This window comes from Saimiri boliviensis, chromosome 4 (genome assembly GCF_048565385.1).
Source record: "Saimiri boliviensis isolate mSaiBol1 chromosome 4, mSaiBol1.pri, whole genome shotgun sequence".
NCBI classification, from domain to species: domain Eukaryota; kingdom Metazoa; phylum Chordata; class Mammalia; order Primates; family Cebidae; genus Saimiri; species Saimiri boliviensis.
In genome coordinates this window covers 165,087,648-165,104,343 of record NC_133452.1, presented here as the reverse complement: position 1 = coordinate 165,104,343, position 16,696 = coordinate 165,087,648, and the positions used below count along the sequence as shown (strand labels likewise).

The 16,696-nt window shown below is 40.4% G+C and overlaps 3 non-coding genes across 3 annotated transcripts; 1 reads left to right on the top strand and 2 right to left on the bottom strand.

The window, feature by feature from the left end:
* Nucleotides 1–1,591: 1,591 nt before the first annotated feature.
* Nucleotides 1,592–1,673, bottom strand: TRNAS-UGA (transfer RNA serine (anticodon UGA)). Its single transcript has one exon. It is a non-coding gene; the product is annotated as a tRNA-Ser (tRNA).
* Nucleotides 1,674–3,518: 1,845 nt separating this feature from the next.
* TRNAS-AGA (transfer RNA serine (anticodon AGA)) lies at nt 3,519–3,600 on the top strand. The gene has a single exon. It is a non-coding gene; the product is annotated as a tRNA-Ser (tRNA).
* Nucleotides 3,601–11,250: 7,650 nt separating this feature from the next.
* On the bottom strand, nt 11,251–11,332 carry TRNAS-AGA (transfer RNA serine (anticodon AGA)). The gene has a single exon. It is a non-coding gene; the product is annotated as a tRNA-Ser (tRNA).
* Between the last annotated feature and the right edge of the window lie 5,364 nt (nt 11,333–16,696).

Sequence of the window (16,696 nt, the reverse complement as noted above, 5' to 3'; positions counted from 1 at the left end):
TCAGGCTTTCCTTCTGCCTCCACCTCCCAAAGTCCTGGGACTACAGGTGTGAGCCATCCCGCCCATCCTGAAGGAATTGTTTCTTTCAATAATTTGTGAAGTCCACAGAAACACTTTCGTCCCCTGAACATGTTGGGGGAAGCAGGAAGTGCTGATAAAAAGAATTTGCTCTTGGGTCTTTATGCAGCAGAGCTAGGATTTTAATCACTACTAATGCAAAATTTGGGCAAATTTGTAATTTTTTGCTTTGTAGAGTTTTTTTTGTTTTTTGTTTGTTTGTTTGTTTTTTGTTTTTTGGGTGTTTTTTTTTTTTTTTTTTTTTTTTTTTTTTTTTTTTTTTTTTTTTGTCGTCGTTGTTTTTACCTCACTTACACTTCTAATATACGTAGCATAACTACAATTTCTTTCCATCTCTGGGGCCAAAACAGTCTTTTATCTTTCTCTCAAACCAGTCTTCTACTGTGCATGCATATCCTGTTGATTGAAAAGTATTTTTTGCCATCAGGCTCTAGTGTTCACTTGCTGAAATTGTCTAATGTGTTGGCAAACTCTTTATAAACTGCTAAGAAACACACTGCTCAAAAACAGGCAAACTCCCGTGGACTGATGAGAGGTACCGCATCAAAGGTAACTCAAGCGTCAAACACCACGTGGGCAGCAAAATCCCATCCCAGGCTAAATCCAGCGGCTTAAATCATACCACGTTGTGGCCCCATCACCAAGAGAGAGAGGACAAAGTCAGAACAGTGAACCAACTCTGAATGATAGAGGTAGGTGGCGGTGGTGTTTAATTCCCAGGAGAGGCAGAAGACTGAGACACCGGTTGTGTACCGGGGTCTTGGAGCCAAAATCAAGAGATGTTCAAGTCAATGTACTGCCCTCTCGCTGTGAGACCTTGGAGATATATATACATATATGCACACGCCTATGGACCTTCCAGTCTGTATGAGTATGTTATAAGAATTTACAAATTATAAGACATGTAAAGACCTTGATGGTGATGTAAGTACTTGAAAAACAGGACCTGCAATTTATCATTTTTGGGTACTAACAAATCTAACCCTGAACCTGCTGACAACTTGGTAATTTGGGGGGTGCCCCAGCGGAATTTATAAAATTTGAGTTCACAACTCCATCTGGAAGCCCTAAGTTAAAATACCATTTCATTGTGCAGCATTGGAAAGTTTCTTCATCTGTAAAATGCAGATAAAAATATGCAGTTGGTTCTTAACTCCTATCTTGGAACATACCAATTATTTAATGAAAATTACCTGATAGCGGTAAAGCTTTGGTGAATCCCTACTTCTGAATTGACAGTCGTTAGGATGCTATTTCGTGCAGGAGAGGCTGGTGTGACAGGACGCGATGTAAGAATAGTTTCTTGCTGACTGTAATCAGAGGAATTTATATCAGTTTTGAAGTAACTGCAATAGAAAGTAGTCTCCATTCACTGGGTAAAGAGGACATTATGGGAATATGCAGTGGGAGGATTGCATAACAGCAGCAACGGAAGTGCAGGAATTTGGATTCGTTTTGGTTAAACTTGCTGCGGGAAAGCTAAGGAAAGGCGGGCAACCCTACCTGGTAAAATCGTAGTCGGCAGGATTCGAACCTGCGCGGGGAAACCCCAATGGATTTCAAGTCCATCGCCTTAACCACTCGGCCACGACTACCTAACTGTAGAAAAACGGACGGCTGGGGTGAACTTATAATGGATGCGTGGAGCGCTGGGACTCAGTGGAGACTCAGTTGGGCATCAGTCTCGTCCAGGCCTCCGCTCACGAATGAAAGAGCTCATTCAGAACACATTAAGAACCAGCACGTACGTAGTGCACAGCGCTGCAGTTCAGTACAGGACTCCTAGTCCAGTACAGCGACGCAAAGTTCCTGGGCGCTGGAGCTGGCCCAGGAGCCGCTGATACCCGCGGACACCACGTGCGCACCTAATTCTCACGCACCTGCAGAAAGGGATTATTGAATTGTAAGTCCAAGCAACCTCAGGCCTGTAAATGCCCCAATGGGAGAAGGAACGGGAATGAAGGGAAGGTACGAGAGTGGGGTCACCTGCGTTTACGTGCACTTAAAATCTAAATCAGAAACCTCTTCGATGACATTCAACCGACTTAATCTTTCAAAGGAACTGCTAAAACCGGACTGGCGCGGGCGTGCGAGGTCAGGAGGGGTCTCGTTTCTGTCCTAACTGGAAAAGATAACTCTGGAGAGGTCTCCGACTCTTCAGGCAAATCGATTCCAGTCAGTTCTGGTGAAAGACACGAGACCACTCCCAAGACCCAAAGCCTTCAACCACCCGAGCCCGGGGCAAAGGAAGAACTCAGAACACAGGTTTACAAAAATCTTAGGGAGAGTCTAGCACTGAAAAGAATAAAAAGCTAAAAACACGTAAATGTCTGGATACATCTAGCTCAATTAATAAAGCTGATTCTTGCTTCAGATACTACAAAATGGTTAACACCAGGCTCAGCTGATCAATTCCCGCCTCTCCCCCCCCAGCCCCCACAGCCCCAGCTGCATATTTCACGCCTGTGGAGTGCTCTTCCTTACTGACAGTCCAGCTTACTGACAAATACTGGATGACAATTGCCTTGGCCTTTTAAGGCTGACTGTTGACATAGGCTGCTTACCACTTAGTTTCATGAATGGCTACCTGAGAAACATGTTTAATCATTCACGTTTAACCATCTTGTTGGTTTGGCTTCTGTAGGACACTTGGAAATAATGCTGAAGGCACAAATAATGTCCATGAGCAAAGAGCAGTGAACATGCATCTAAGATATCCAGGTAACTGCGGGAGGCGCCGGTTGCAGTGAGCCAAACTGCACCATTGCACTCCAGCATGGGCGGCAGAGCCAGCGTCTCATACATACCTAGGTTACTGATGTCAGGTACTGTGTACGTTTGCATACTTAGCCCTTCAATTTCCTCCTTTGTGATGTGAAGACCAAATGAGGCCAAACATATAAATGAGAGTATTTTGCAAAATGTGGGGTCTTATATACATGCTAGTGACTAACATTATTTTGCTAAAGGTATATCCTGGAGCACATTTTATATCAGCATTATAGAAGTGTACCTCATTACTTTTATCAGTTGCAGAAGTTTCCATTCTATGGATCTTCCAGAGTTCATTTTAAAGGTCAAACATCGATGACCATCTGAGGTTGTTCAAATCGTTGCTATGACACAAAATTTCGCTTTGAACGTTAGAGGGCGTCGCAGTTGTTGCGCGTGTCTCCTGCATCCCCATCCCCTGAAGGAGCAGGAAGCTTGATTTCTGGGAATGCGTCCTGCTTAGTCTCCTTCCGTTAGAACGTCAGATTAAGCGGTCCTCCCAGTTCTGAGGATAAGTGTTACTTGTCAGTTTGCAACAGCAGCATCTAACTAATGCTAAAGAATAAGAAACATTGCCAGCAAATACAATATCTGGCAGAAAATTTGACCTTTCCAAGAGAGCTAAATTCAGTACAGTGACTTACACTAATAAGCAGAGGATCCTTTACGTAGTCGTGGCCGAGTGGTTAAGGCGATGGATTAGAAATCCATTGGGGTTTCCCCGCGCAGGTTCGAATCCTGCCGACTACGATGCTTTGCGAAGTGGGTGTGACACTTTATCAGATGGGAGAGACTGACATCTTCTCCCAGGAAGAAGCCTGGCTGTTCCAAACTGATCAGACTTTTTTCTCTTTATATGCCCACTAAAAATGCTTTGCCACCTTCCTGAAACAACGAGAAAAATGTGTACTTGTTTAAAAAAAAAAAAAAAAAAGTAATTCAACCAGAGTCCTATTGGTGTTTTACCCCCAAGAAGAGCCAAGGTGATGCGACCGTGTTTCCTGCAATCAACGCTGTCTTTTGAAGGCAGCTTTCCTAGAAACAAAAAAAGTTGGTAGGAGTGTTTGTGTCTCACAGAATTGTTCCCTTGATAGGGATCTGCGTCAGTCAAGTAAACGTGCTCATTCACACAGAAAAGGAAATTCCAGGAAATCCAGGGTCAAATACGACTAAAAGCAAAGACTCAGATATGGTTGCCAAGATGGGAAAAACTTGGGCATTATCAAGCAAACGCCTAAGCAATTAAATATATTAAGTAAAGCAATTTTCCTTGAAATCGTATGAAAACGAATGGACGACGTCAAGCCAGACTGGCTTGTCCAGGTGTCCAGGATGACGGCGAGGCAAGAGGGACTGACAACCAAGGGAGGCTGTGGCTATATTCAGAGCACGGAAAGATAATCAGCTCAGGTGCAGAATCACACTGTGTGGTTAACAGCTATGGGTTAAACAACGCCTTGGCCAGTGGAATGCTAGCCACAGTTGAGTACGGCTTAAGGAATTCCTAGGAGAATTCTATCACCGCCCTGGAAGCTTGGTGCAGCTCATCCTCACTTCTGGCCTTGCTGCAACTTCTTTTTTGTTAGACCTACCATTCTCCTTTTTCTATATCTGATATCAGGTATTTGTGCCTTCTTGGATAAACTCAATCAGTTTATCCAAGGATTTTGAAATTTTATTAGTTTTTTTCCAAACAAAATTTTGGCTTTGTTATCTCCATTTTATGTTTCTATTTTATTGCATTAAATCAGCCTTTTTCTTTTTTATTTCCTTTCCTAAGACTTCTTTGGGTAAAATTTACTAATTTCTCATTTCTTCCAATGGATCTCAGATTATTGATGTTCAGCTTTTGTTTTATTTTTACATCTGTATTTAACAGTTTAAGCATCCAAATGCATTTTGGACTGCATGAAACATTTTTCATAAGCATTATTTTCAATGTCATTCTTTTCAATATAATTTTTAATTACCATTTAGATATTTTCCTGGAACCATATGCACATCTTTTAACTTCCAAACATAACACAACTTTCAATTTCTAATTTGTATCTAGCAAAATGTACTGTGGCTAGATCCTATTATTTATCTCTCAGACTGTTTAAATTTTGGAAACTTACTTTAAAACAGGCAAGGCAAAAGTTCTTTTGTGGTGGTTGTTTTTGTTGTTTCAGTTCCATGCAGACTTCAAAAAGAAATCTGTCTTCAGAAGCTGAAATGCCACTGGATGCAGTGGTTCATCCCTATAATTCCAACACTTTGGGAGGCTGAGGCGGGCAGATCACTTAAGCCCAGGAGTTCCAGACCAGCCTGGGAAACATAGTGAAAAGCCGTCTCTACAAAAAAAATTAGCTGGGTGTCAGGCGCCTGTGGTCCCAGCTACTCTGGAGGTTGAGGTGGGATGATCATTGAGCCTGGGAGGTCGAGGCTGCAGTGAGCAGTGATCCTGCCACTACACTCCAGCCTGGGCAGCAGAGTGAAAAAAAAAAAAAAAGAGTTTAAGTGTGTAGTGCTCTTCACATGTAAGTTAGGTAAAATTCAGGAATAGTTTAAAATGCTTACATCTTCACTGTTTTCCTTTCCTCTTCTGCTTTTTAATTAATTTCTGAGGGAAATATATTGTGTTACAATTTCTAAGTGTGATTGACGTTTTCTTTTCTTCCTGTTTTTAAAGTTTTACCTCATATATTTTAGGAGTCCCTAAATTTTATCTCATACAGTTTAGGAGCTTATTTTTTCCCTGTATCTTTTTGTTTTCCAAAGCAACAAGAAATCCTAAATAAAATGCTGCTTATGAAATACTTATAAATTGGCATGGCCAGTATCACTTTCAAGTGGCACAATAAACAAGATAGCACTCAGTGAAAACATCTGGGCTGAAATGACACAGAACTCAGAATACTCATACAGTGTTAAGACAAAGAGCATTCATTTGCTTCTGTCTCCCTTCTGCTTCTTTTCTCAACAAGAAAGGAAAATTATCCCAAATTTAGGGCTTCTTCTCAGTGGAGGTCACCCATTAAGGGTTGAAACGAATTTTATGTGGAGGTTTTCATCATCCCTTAACCAGCCAGGTCTTACTCCCTTCTGCTGGGCCTGCATATGTCTCATTCTAATGTCTCAAAGGGTATTGTGAGGAACCAACACCCATGAACTCTCTCACAAAAGAGAAAGAAACTCAAAGAACTGGTTTGACTAGGATCTTAGCTTTGGGTGTGTCTGCCTTTCTGACCTCCTAATTTACAAGATTGAGATTAATGAATCATATGGCCCCAATTCAAAGGTAATTTATTTATTTATTTATTTTGAGACAGAGTCTTGTTCTGTCACCCTGGCTGAAGTGCAACCTCCACCCTCCTTGGTTCAAGTGATTCTCCTGCCTCAGCCTCCCAAGTAGCGGAGATTATAGACACGTGCCACCACACCCTGCTAGTTCTTGTATTTTTAGTAGAGACGGGGTTTTGGCATGTTAGCCAGGCTGGTCTTGAACTCCCGACCTCATGTGATCTGCCTGCCTCCGCCTAATGAAAATGCTGAGATTTGAACTGGAAGGGAATTCAAATGGCAGGTGATTCCCTGCTCAGCCCCCATGGTCTTCCACAGTTTTGGTTAACCCCTTGATAATGGTTTCTCCAATTGTTTTGTATCAGGGGCATGTAAAGTAAGAGAGTTCACACTTTTTTTTTCTCTAAAGCGTGAACTTTTTATTTTTCTTTTTAAAGAGACAGGGGTTTCTCTATTTTGCCCATTCTGGCCTCCAACTCCTGGACTCAAGTGATCTTCTTGCCTCAGCCTTCCAAGACGTTAAAACTATAGAGACATATATTACCTTGTCTGGCTGTGCCTTCGAATTTTTAAGAATTTAAAAATCTCTTTCCTGGCCAGGAGCAGTGGCTAATGCCTGTAATCCCAGCACTTTGCTAGGCTGAGGTAGGTGATCACTTGAGGTCAGGAGTTTTGAGACCAGCCTGGCCAATATGGTGAAACCCTGTCTCTACTAAAAGACAAAAATTAGCCAGGCGTGGTTGTGTGCACCTGTAATCCCAGCTACTTGGGAGACTGAGGCAGGAGAATTGCTTGAACCCAGGAGGTGGAGGTTGCAGTGAGCCGAGATTGCACCACTGGACTCCAGCCTGGGTGACAGAAAGAGACTCTGTCTCAAAAAAATAAGAAAATAAAAATAATCTCTTTTCTAATAACTTCATGGCCATGAAGTGGAAGAAAGAATTGCCAACTGCTTTTTGTTGTTTTGGGATATATATAAAATCCATACATGTGAGAGATTGGTGTCTCCAATTGTTACAAAATTCTCTGACAGAGGCCAAGCGTCTGTTTCCCCAGCGGCAAAGCTACACTCACTACTATACCAAGGTGAAAAGCATCATCAGGAATTGCTGTGCTCAGTGCCACGGGCCAAGTATATTTCTGATGTTCACAGACCAGTGCAGGCACATGCAGACCTAAAGCACATCACTTCCCAGGCTGTACCTGAGCCATGCTGCTGATCTCCCTGCAAACTTCATCTTCCCCTTTCCTTGCACGTTGTTGCCCTCCTGAATTAATCATCTCCTTCAGTGATCAGGCACACAAGCTCTTCTCGCACTGTGCATCAATCTTGTACCTGGGAAATGGCAGACGCACACTTTTCCCTAATTAACCTCGCCAAGGCTTATCCACCTGGAAATTGCAGTTTTTGTTTTTATTTGTGTATTCCACCTTCTTTGTGCACTCACGCTACTGGCCGCAAGCAGTTTCTGTAAACTCTCCCTGTGCGGGCTTGTTTATGTCTGTAGAATATTCCTCCTAATAGACACTAATCACCATGAGATCAGCAACTGTGCTGGTAAGTTTTGTTTACCTTTGTTTCTATAGCACTAAGCACAACACCTGGCCCTCCATGAAAATTTAATATTGTCTACTTTTTTTTTTTTTTTTTTGAGACAGAATTTTACCTGTTGCCCAGGCTGGAGTCCACTGGCATGATGTCAGCTCACTGCAACCTTCGCCTCCCAGATTCAAGTGATTCTCCTGCCTCAGCTTCCCGAGTAGCTGAGATTACAGGCTAATTTTTTGTATTTTTAGTAGAAATGGTGTTTCACCATGTTGGCCAGGCTGGTCTCTAATTCCTGACCTCAGGTGATCCACGTGCCTCAGTCTCCCAAAGTACTGGGATTATGGGCATGAGCCACTGTGCCTGGCCTATTTTCTACTATTTATATAAAGAATGACCTTCTCAGAGCTCCTAACTGAATGTTCTGTTCACAGTAAGAACCAGTTTAGCATATTGCCTTACTTGAATCTGCTGATTATTTCAGTTCAAATTCTTTCTCATCTCATTCTCTGTCCTCCTTCTAAGTTACATTCTCTGTCAGAACAGCTCTAAGCTAGTCAAGTGGCTGCCCACAGGGCCAATAGGCTATTACTGGGTCTGAGGAGGCAGTTCAATTACTGAAGGAGAGGAAACTGTATTCCTCATGTTGCAAGCTCTAGTTTTTAAATGTCTGTTGGAGAAAATCTTTTCCTTCTCCATATTCTTGATCTGTATTTATGCAGAATAATGCTTCTCTGATTTGCTAGATCATATATATTTATATATTGATTTCATAGAGTCCAGAGCCTATCCTGTAGAGAAGGTGATCATTGTAAGTATGTCAGATAGAAAATTTAAAGTTCACTGTAACCTAAAACTAATGTTAAAAGTGATCTTTATATGTGTACTTTTTGAGACTGTGGGTAAGAATAATTAAACTCCCTTGTTTAATATCAGTTTTTTAAAAATCCCACTTATTAGAAAGTCTTCTTTCTACTGTCTCCCTCCCAGTGGGCAAGTGGGCCAAGGTGCTCTGAAGGGATGCGTGGGCTCTCCCTAGGGTGTGGGGGTGAGGGTCAAGAAGCGGGCTCGGGGAGGTAAGACAGTGACATTTTCTTCCACCAAACCAGTGACCACTATCCCTCAAATCACAGAATAAAGTCCTTTTTGCAGCATAGGTTTTTACCTAGCAGCCACAGACGGCAGAACTCCCCGGGCAACACAGGGAGACCTCATCTCTATTTCAATTAAAAACACTTTTTTAAAAGAGATATACGCTACAATATTATTTACTATACTTACCATATGGTGTCTTCTTACTTCTCTGCTGCTTTGTTGGTGTTTGTGACATTGTCCATCAGTGTGTCTTGTTTTTGATGTGACTTTCTTGTCTATAGGACATCTTTTCTCTTCCTTAGTAGTAGGAAGAGGAAAAAAACAAACCCTTCTAGAATTTGATGGCATTATTCAAAAAGTAGATCACATGCTGTTCTACAAAGAAAATTCTGTGAATGATCAATCCTTGCTCAAGATCTCTGCTTGAGCCCCAGAACCGGAACTGAGTCTGCATGGGCTTGGCCAGAAAAAAAGCACCCAGAAGGAGAGAACTCCTTCTTAGGCTACCGACACTCCTCTCTAAGATCTCTTGTTGTAGTTGTTCAGACGGAGTCTCACTCTGTTGCCCAGGCTGGAGCAGTGGCACTATCTCAGCTTACTGCATTCTCCGCCTCTGGGGTTCAAGCGATTCTCCTGCCTCAGCCTCCTGCGTAGCTGAAATTACAGGTGCACACCACCATGCCCCACACAATTTTTGTGTTTTTAGTAGAAACAGCGTTTCACCATGTTGGTCAGACTGGTCTCGAACTCCTGACCGCAGGTGATTCGTCCGCCTTAGTCTCCCAAAGTGCTGGGATTACAGGCGTGAGCCACTGCTCCCCTGCCCATCTAAGGTATCTTTTTGAACAAATTTATATTTTCAATTTTTGTATGTGTATGTCAGATGGAACACTTAACTCTAGTCTTAGAAATTGTTTCCACAAAAGGCTTTAGCATTTCATTAGCTGTCACCTTCCAGAATTCTATTAGATTATTTCTCCGAATCAAAACAGCCAGCATGCTGGATGTGGAAGAGGGCAGGAGAACTGATCAGGCTCCTCCTCTAGAAACCTGAATCACCGGACACTGAGACAAGTCTTGTTCTTCCTGCCTGCATGCTCAACAGAGGATTTGCAGCAGTTCACCATCACTGCCTCACTAATTCTGAAACACAATGCTCTAAAGAGACACATAAAAAAAAGAAGGGATCTGGCATTTGATCAATGAACAGGGCCAGCACTCTGTTTATAAAAATACATTAGAATCATTCTTGGATGAGGTAAAATAAATCACAACAATTCTTTGAAGATTTGCAGAAGAGAGGTGAGGACAAGCTCCACTTAAGCTGCCAAGGCAGCGATGCATGAATTCCCCTAGGAATTCCTAGGGGGGTACTCAACTGCGGTTCACAGTCTTTTGGTCAATACATTAACCCATAGTTGTTCATCACAGTGCGATTCTGCATCTGAGCTGGGCTCTTCCTGTACTCAGAAGGTAATCACAACCTCACCTTGTTTCTTTCTTTCTTTTTCTTTTCTTTCTTTTTTTTTTTTTTTTTTTGTTGTTGTTGTTGTTGTTGTCGTTGTTTGTTTTTTTGAGACGCAGTTTCGCTCTTGTTACCCAGGCTGGAGTGCAATGGCGCGATCTCGGCTCACCGCAACCTCCGCCTCCTGGGTTCAGGCAATTCTCCTGCCTCAGCCTCCTGAGTAGCTGGGATTACAGGCATGCACCACCATGCCCAGCTAATTTTTTGTATTTTTAGTAGAGACAGGGTTTGCACCATGTTGACCAGGATGGTCTCGATCTCTTAACCTCATGATCCACCCGCCTCGGCCTCCCAAAGTGCTGGGATTACAGGCGTGAGCCACCGCGCCCGGCCCTCACCTCGTTTCTAATCGCCTTTGCTTCACCACTGCCCTGGACCCCAGGACAAGCCACTCCACTTGACGCCGTCCATTTGTTTTTATCGGGTCATGAAAAAAAATGCTTTGCTCAATATCTTTAATTGGGTAGTAGTTTGCTTATAGATGCCCAATTTAGATTCTCCTCTTGGTGACCATGCCTGTGGGTTGTTTCACTTGTATTTGATCACAGATTTCCTGAAATTTCCTTTTCTACATTAAACCAGGGCATTGCTTGACTGCAAAAGATCCCTAATAAGGGGACAATTCTGTGAGACACAGACATTCCTGGCAATTATTTCCCTGTAAGGAAAGCTGTCTTCAAAAAAAGACATCTGTTGCAGGAAAGAGGAAAACATCATCCTGAGCTCTTCTTAGGACAAAGGAAAACATCAGTGGGACTGGGACAGAAGTTTTTTGTTTGGTTGGTTTTGGTATGACTTTTCCTCATTGTTTCAGAGACATGGATTGTTGTTAATGGGTCCATAAAGATGAAAAGCCTATAGGTTTGAACAAGCAAGCTTCTTCCTGAGAGACAACACCAGGCTCTCAAGCTGGCAAGGTGTCAGGAGACTCCCTTTCGAACAAGAAGGAAACCGTAGTCGACAGGATTCGAACCTGTGCGGGGAAACCCCAATGGATTTCTAGTCCATCGCCTTAACCACTCGGCCACGACTACATGAAGGATGCTTTGCTCATTAGCATAAGTCACTGTACTGAACTTTAGCTCTCTTGGAAAGGTCAAATCTTCTGCCAAAAAGCGTACTCGCTGTCCGTGTTTCTCATTTTTTGACATCAGTGAGATGACTATCATGCTGTTGTGGCAAACTGACAAGTAACACTTTATCCTTGGACCTGGGAGAACCCCTTATTCTGATGTTCTGATGGAAGGAGACTACGCAGGAGGCATACCCAGAGGCCAGGCTTCCCGCTCCATCAGCTTCCGATGGTGTTCCAGGAGACAGCCGCAAAAACGGCGACACGCTCTAACCTTTGCTGCAGAATTTTGAGTGACAGCGACGATTTAAACAACCTCAAACGGCCATCAATGTTTGACTTTTAAAATATATTTTGGAAGATCCATAAAATGAGAGCTTCTGCAATTGATAAAAAGAATGAGATGCTCTATTTACTGAAAGGAACTACATTGGTATTTCAGTTGTAGCCCAGTGTATTAGAGGATACACTAGAAATCCACTTGTTGCCAGTTTGAGAGCCTGGCATTGCCTCTAAGAAACTTCATCCTTTCCTCTTGACAACTCCCACTTTGGCCTCCAGTAAACAGCTCTGCCTGTATCTCAAACCAGTGTGAGATTTTTACTACTTTTTTTTTTTTTTTAAGTTCCCACTTACTTAAATGCTCCTCAAATGCTTATCTGAGCTTCACAGACGATTCGGGAAACACATAGTAGATTTACTCATTTAGTATGGTTTCCAATTTGAAGAAAGAAAGGTTAGGAGTAAAAAAATCAAGGTCTTAATTTCTTATTCTGTCAGTTCCTAAATTGTCAAATCCATTTTAAAAACACTGTAATATATTCTTGATGTCCACATACTTAAATGTAATATTATCCTATATTTATTTGTGGTATTAGCATTTTCTGTTTTCTCTTCCTTTTATTGAACAATACTTTATTTAGAGCAATAATTTTGTCAATTCTCTCTAAATGCCTATTTTGGCTTTGTTGCAGTTCTCTGTTTTGTGTGTGTGTTCTAATTCTATCTTTTTATAACCTTCCTTCTAATATTTTAATTTACTGTTTTCCCCTCAAAAAGCTTTAATATCAAATATCAAAACAACTTTATTCTAAAATATGCAAGTAGAACTATAAATTAGACTGCGGGCACAGTTTAGCCGTTGTGTAACAGCTAAATTTGTGTAACAAATTTTCATAAATCTTATTTTGATTATCATTCATTTTAACCAAATGTAATTTCTTTAAGCTATGGCTTTGGATGAGTGTTTTTTTCATTTAGTAACATCTGGAGGTTTTCCTTTTTATTTCTGATATTGATTTTATTTTCATTATGCTGGGCTCACAGAATATATTCTGTGTCATTTCAATCCTTGTAAAATTTTAAAGACTTGCATTAGGCCCACCAAGGGTATTTAAAATAATATATAAATCAACATATAAAGATCAGTAACATTTCCATACAAAAATAATGACCCAACTGAAAAACAAGTCAATAAAAGAATCTTATTTATGATAGCATCAAAAAAATAAAATACTTAGGAATAAATTTGACCGAGGAGATAAAAGATTTTTACACTGAAAACAATAAAATGTTGAAAGTAATTAAAGACAACATAAATAAATGGAAAGATATCCAATGTTCATGAATTAGAAGAATTAATACTGTTAAAATGTCCATACCATCCAAAGCAATGTACAGATTCAGTGCAATCCTTATCAAAACTCCAAAGAGACATTGTTCACAGAAATAGAAAAAATAATCCTAAAATTCATATGGAATCACACACTCACACACACACACACACACACACACACACACCGTAGCAATAATGAGAAAGTGGAGGCATCACAATTCCTGCTTTAAAATTATAAAGCTAAGATAATCAAGACACACTGTTCTGGGAACAGCAGAACCATTCCTGCATAGAAGCAGAAAGATAGACCAGTGCAACAGAATAGAGACGCCAGAAATAAATCAAACACACGCTGCCCTCGAATCTTTGACGAGGGCACCAAGAGGACACAGTGGGGAAAAGGACAATCTCTGATAAATGAAGCTTGGAAAATTGGATTTCCACATGCACAAGAATGAAATTAGACTCATACTATACATAAAAATCAATTTAAAATGGATACAACACCTAAATATAAGGCCTAAACACAAAATCCTGTAAGAAAATAGGGGGAAAGCTCCTTGTCATTGGCCTTGGCAATAATTTTTTGGGTATCACGCCAAATGCCCAGGATAAAAAAGCAAAAATAAATAAATGGGACCACACCAAACTATTCACAATAGCCAAGATATGGAAATAACCTGTATTTGTCAATAGATTCATGGATAAAGAATCTGTGTGTGTGTGTGTGTGTGTGTGTGTGTGTGTGTAATATTACTTAGCCTTAAAAAAGCAGTTCCTGCCATTTGCCACAGCATGGATGACCCTGGAGGATGTTATGCTCAGTGAAATAAGCCAGACATAGAAAGAAAAATATTGTGATATCTCAATTATATGTGGACGTTAAAAAAAAAAAAAGATCAAACATGCAGAGAAAATAAAAAATTGGTTGCCGGGGTGGGTGAGGAGAAAAAAAATAGGGAAATGCACAAAGATACAAAGTAGCAGACATGTAGTAGGAACAAGTCTAGAGGGCTAATATACAACATGAGGACTCTAGTAAATCCAGTTGTATTATACTAGGGATTTTCGTTAAATGAGTAAAGTTACCTGCTCTTGTAAAAAAAACAACAAACAAACATGTAACTATGTGAGATGATAGATGCTGATTCGCTTCACTGCAACAACCATTTTACTATCTACATGTATTTCATAGCATCATGTTGTAAACATCAAATATATACAATCCAATTTCTTTTAATTAATAAATAAAACAATATATCTTTTGTTAAGTGTAGTATTCTATATTTTTCATTTAGGTAAATGAATTTGTTTCAATAATCTTTATCTATATTGAAATATCATTAAATGTGTATTGTAAAATTTCTGTGGACATGGAGGTGTGCTGCTCAGCTCTTCCTTCAAGGAAGAACTTGTTTTCAGTTGCAAGAAATGCTGTCAGCTGACAGCCTCTACGGCTCTTTCACCATCTTCTACAGTGTTCAAATTAAGGTTATTTTTTTCCTGGTGAGCAGGGTGGGTGTATGCTAAAGCCTGGCCATTTCCACTTAACTAGGGTCTCATCAAAGGGCAACCTTTATACCAAAGCTTCCCACTGGGCTGGACAAGACTTTCTCCGAGTCTCGAGTCTCGGAGCTGTGTCAAAACCTCAGGCCTTTTCTGCTGAATCCTACTTCTTTCTTCCCTCCTTTTGCCCATGCTAGACGCATATCTTGGTCTGAAAGCTCTTCCTGCATTCATCTGTCCCTCTCCCCTTTGTTTATTGTTATGGGTATTATTGTCAAGAACATCTTGCACTTCTAACACTTGGTGTTTGTTTTCCAGAGATTCCACATTTTCACAGCTGGCATCAGACATCACCCTGAAGGAATTCTCTCCCTCCCTCCAGTATGTGAGAATATAGCAGGAGGGCAGCAGGCTGCAAACCAAGAAGAGAGTCGTCACCAGACACTGAATCAGGTGGAACCTTGATTCTGGATTTCCCAGCCTTCAGAATTGTGAGAAATAAATGTTTGTTGCTTAAGTCAACAAATATTATATAGTTATAGTAGTCCAAACTGTCTAAAGCAATTTTCTGGGCTAATATGCAATTAGGATGGCAGGCATGTGCCCTGAGCTTTGCAAATCAGATGTATTTCTTCTTTCTGAAGAAACATGCATATAAACAAAGGGAAAAAACTTCCAAGATTATGTATTATATCGTGATAAATCTTTATGCAAGTATAATAAATCTAGGAAGAAATATTTAGAAGCAAATTAGGTCCATGTAAATTAAAAGTAAGCATCTATTTTCTTGCAACATTCGCCCTGGTAAGGGTGAATGAATAGTTATCTGCTAAATGCAGTTAGATATTTAAGCTTTTAGAGGCAGTGGTGGCAAAAAGCCTAGCAAAGGTATTCCATGTTGCGGAACATAATTCTGCTAGCAGTTAACACTAGAAAATGCATGAGGAATTAGAAGGATTGGATAGTACAATATAAAAGGGTGAATAATCATGATGTGTGGAAGCATTTGGAAAATGAAAATGACAGCTCAAAGTTATGGATTCTCCATTAAATGTATGGTTGTGGAATCAGAAATCTCCTCTGCAGTAAAATAATTTTAATTTTTGTGGCCCAAGAACTAGCATAATTCAAAATCAAATTCACATTATAAACAACTCTAACTCATTAGTGGAAAGATGAATGAATGAGCTGTGGCATATTCATACTACAAAGCAGCTAACATGAAATCATGAATGAATGGTAGCTACATGCAACAAAAGAGATGATTAATTTTAGCAATATAAGATTAAATGAAGAAAGATTATAATGTATAGCCTGATACCCTGTGTCTGCAATTAAAATATTCAATTTTATAAATACTAATAGATAAGATCAAACTACTTCTCCAGAGACCCAAAAACTTCTTTGTCTTACCTTAAGTTGTGACAAATCTAAACATTTACCAGAAAGCAAACTAACATGCAACAGGAGACATTTAGTTTTAGAAGATAAAATAATCACAGAGACATCCTGGGATACAATTTTAAACCTCTGTGTTTCTATGGAACATATTCAGCATTGACAGCAATTCTGTGTGGTTGGTTAATGTCATAGAAATGACCAACAGAACACCATGGAAACACTTAGAAGCTGTATCTGGATATTTACTTACTGTGTTGACAGTGATTCAAGCTATCATGTGAGGATCCAAGAGTGTTCAAATACCTAAGAGAGTTTAAGCAATTATTTCAAGTACAGATTTATTTTGAAGAATCTTGGTTTCTCAGTGGCAAATCAACCACCTATAAATTCTAGTGATTGCATCTAAAAGGCATTATAAAGCCTCATTCTCTCTGGGCAAAAAGATACATACAAGTATCGTTCTTCTCCCTCAAATCTGTTGAGTCCTTTTTGTTCTCTGAAGTGAATTCCCTGCATTTGACAAAGCAATAAATCAAATAAAAAGATTAACGCAACTCAAATTATTTTGGGCATCAGAATATCTGTTAGGTGGTGGTGAGGAGGGAAGTAAAAGGAAGGAGATAGGAGGAATGGTCTCTCCTGCTCTGAACATGGAACAGGGAGTCAGCGGGGCCCACACAGAGCCCGCATCGTATTCTGGGTTCATATGAACTGGAGATTCCCTGCCAATGATATCAAGGGGAAATTAATTTTAGAAAGAAAAAATAGTGAGGAAGCCAGAAGAAAAAAAAAAACAAAAACCTC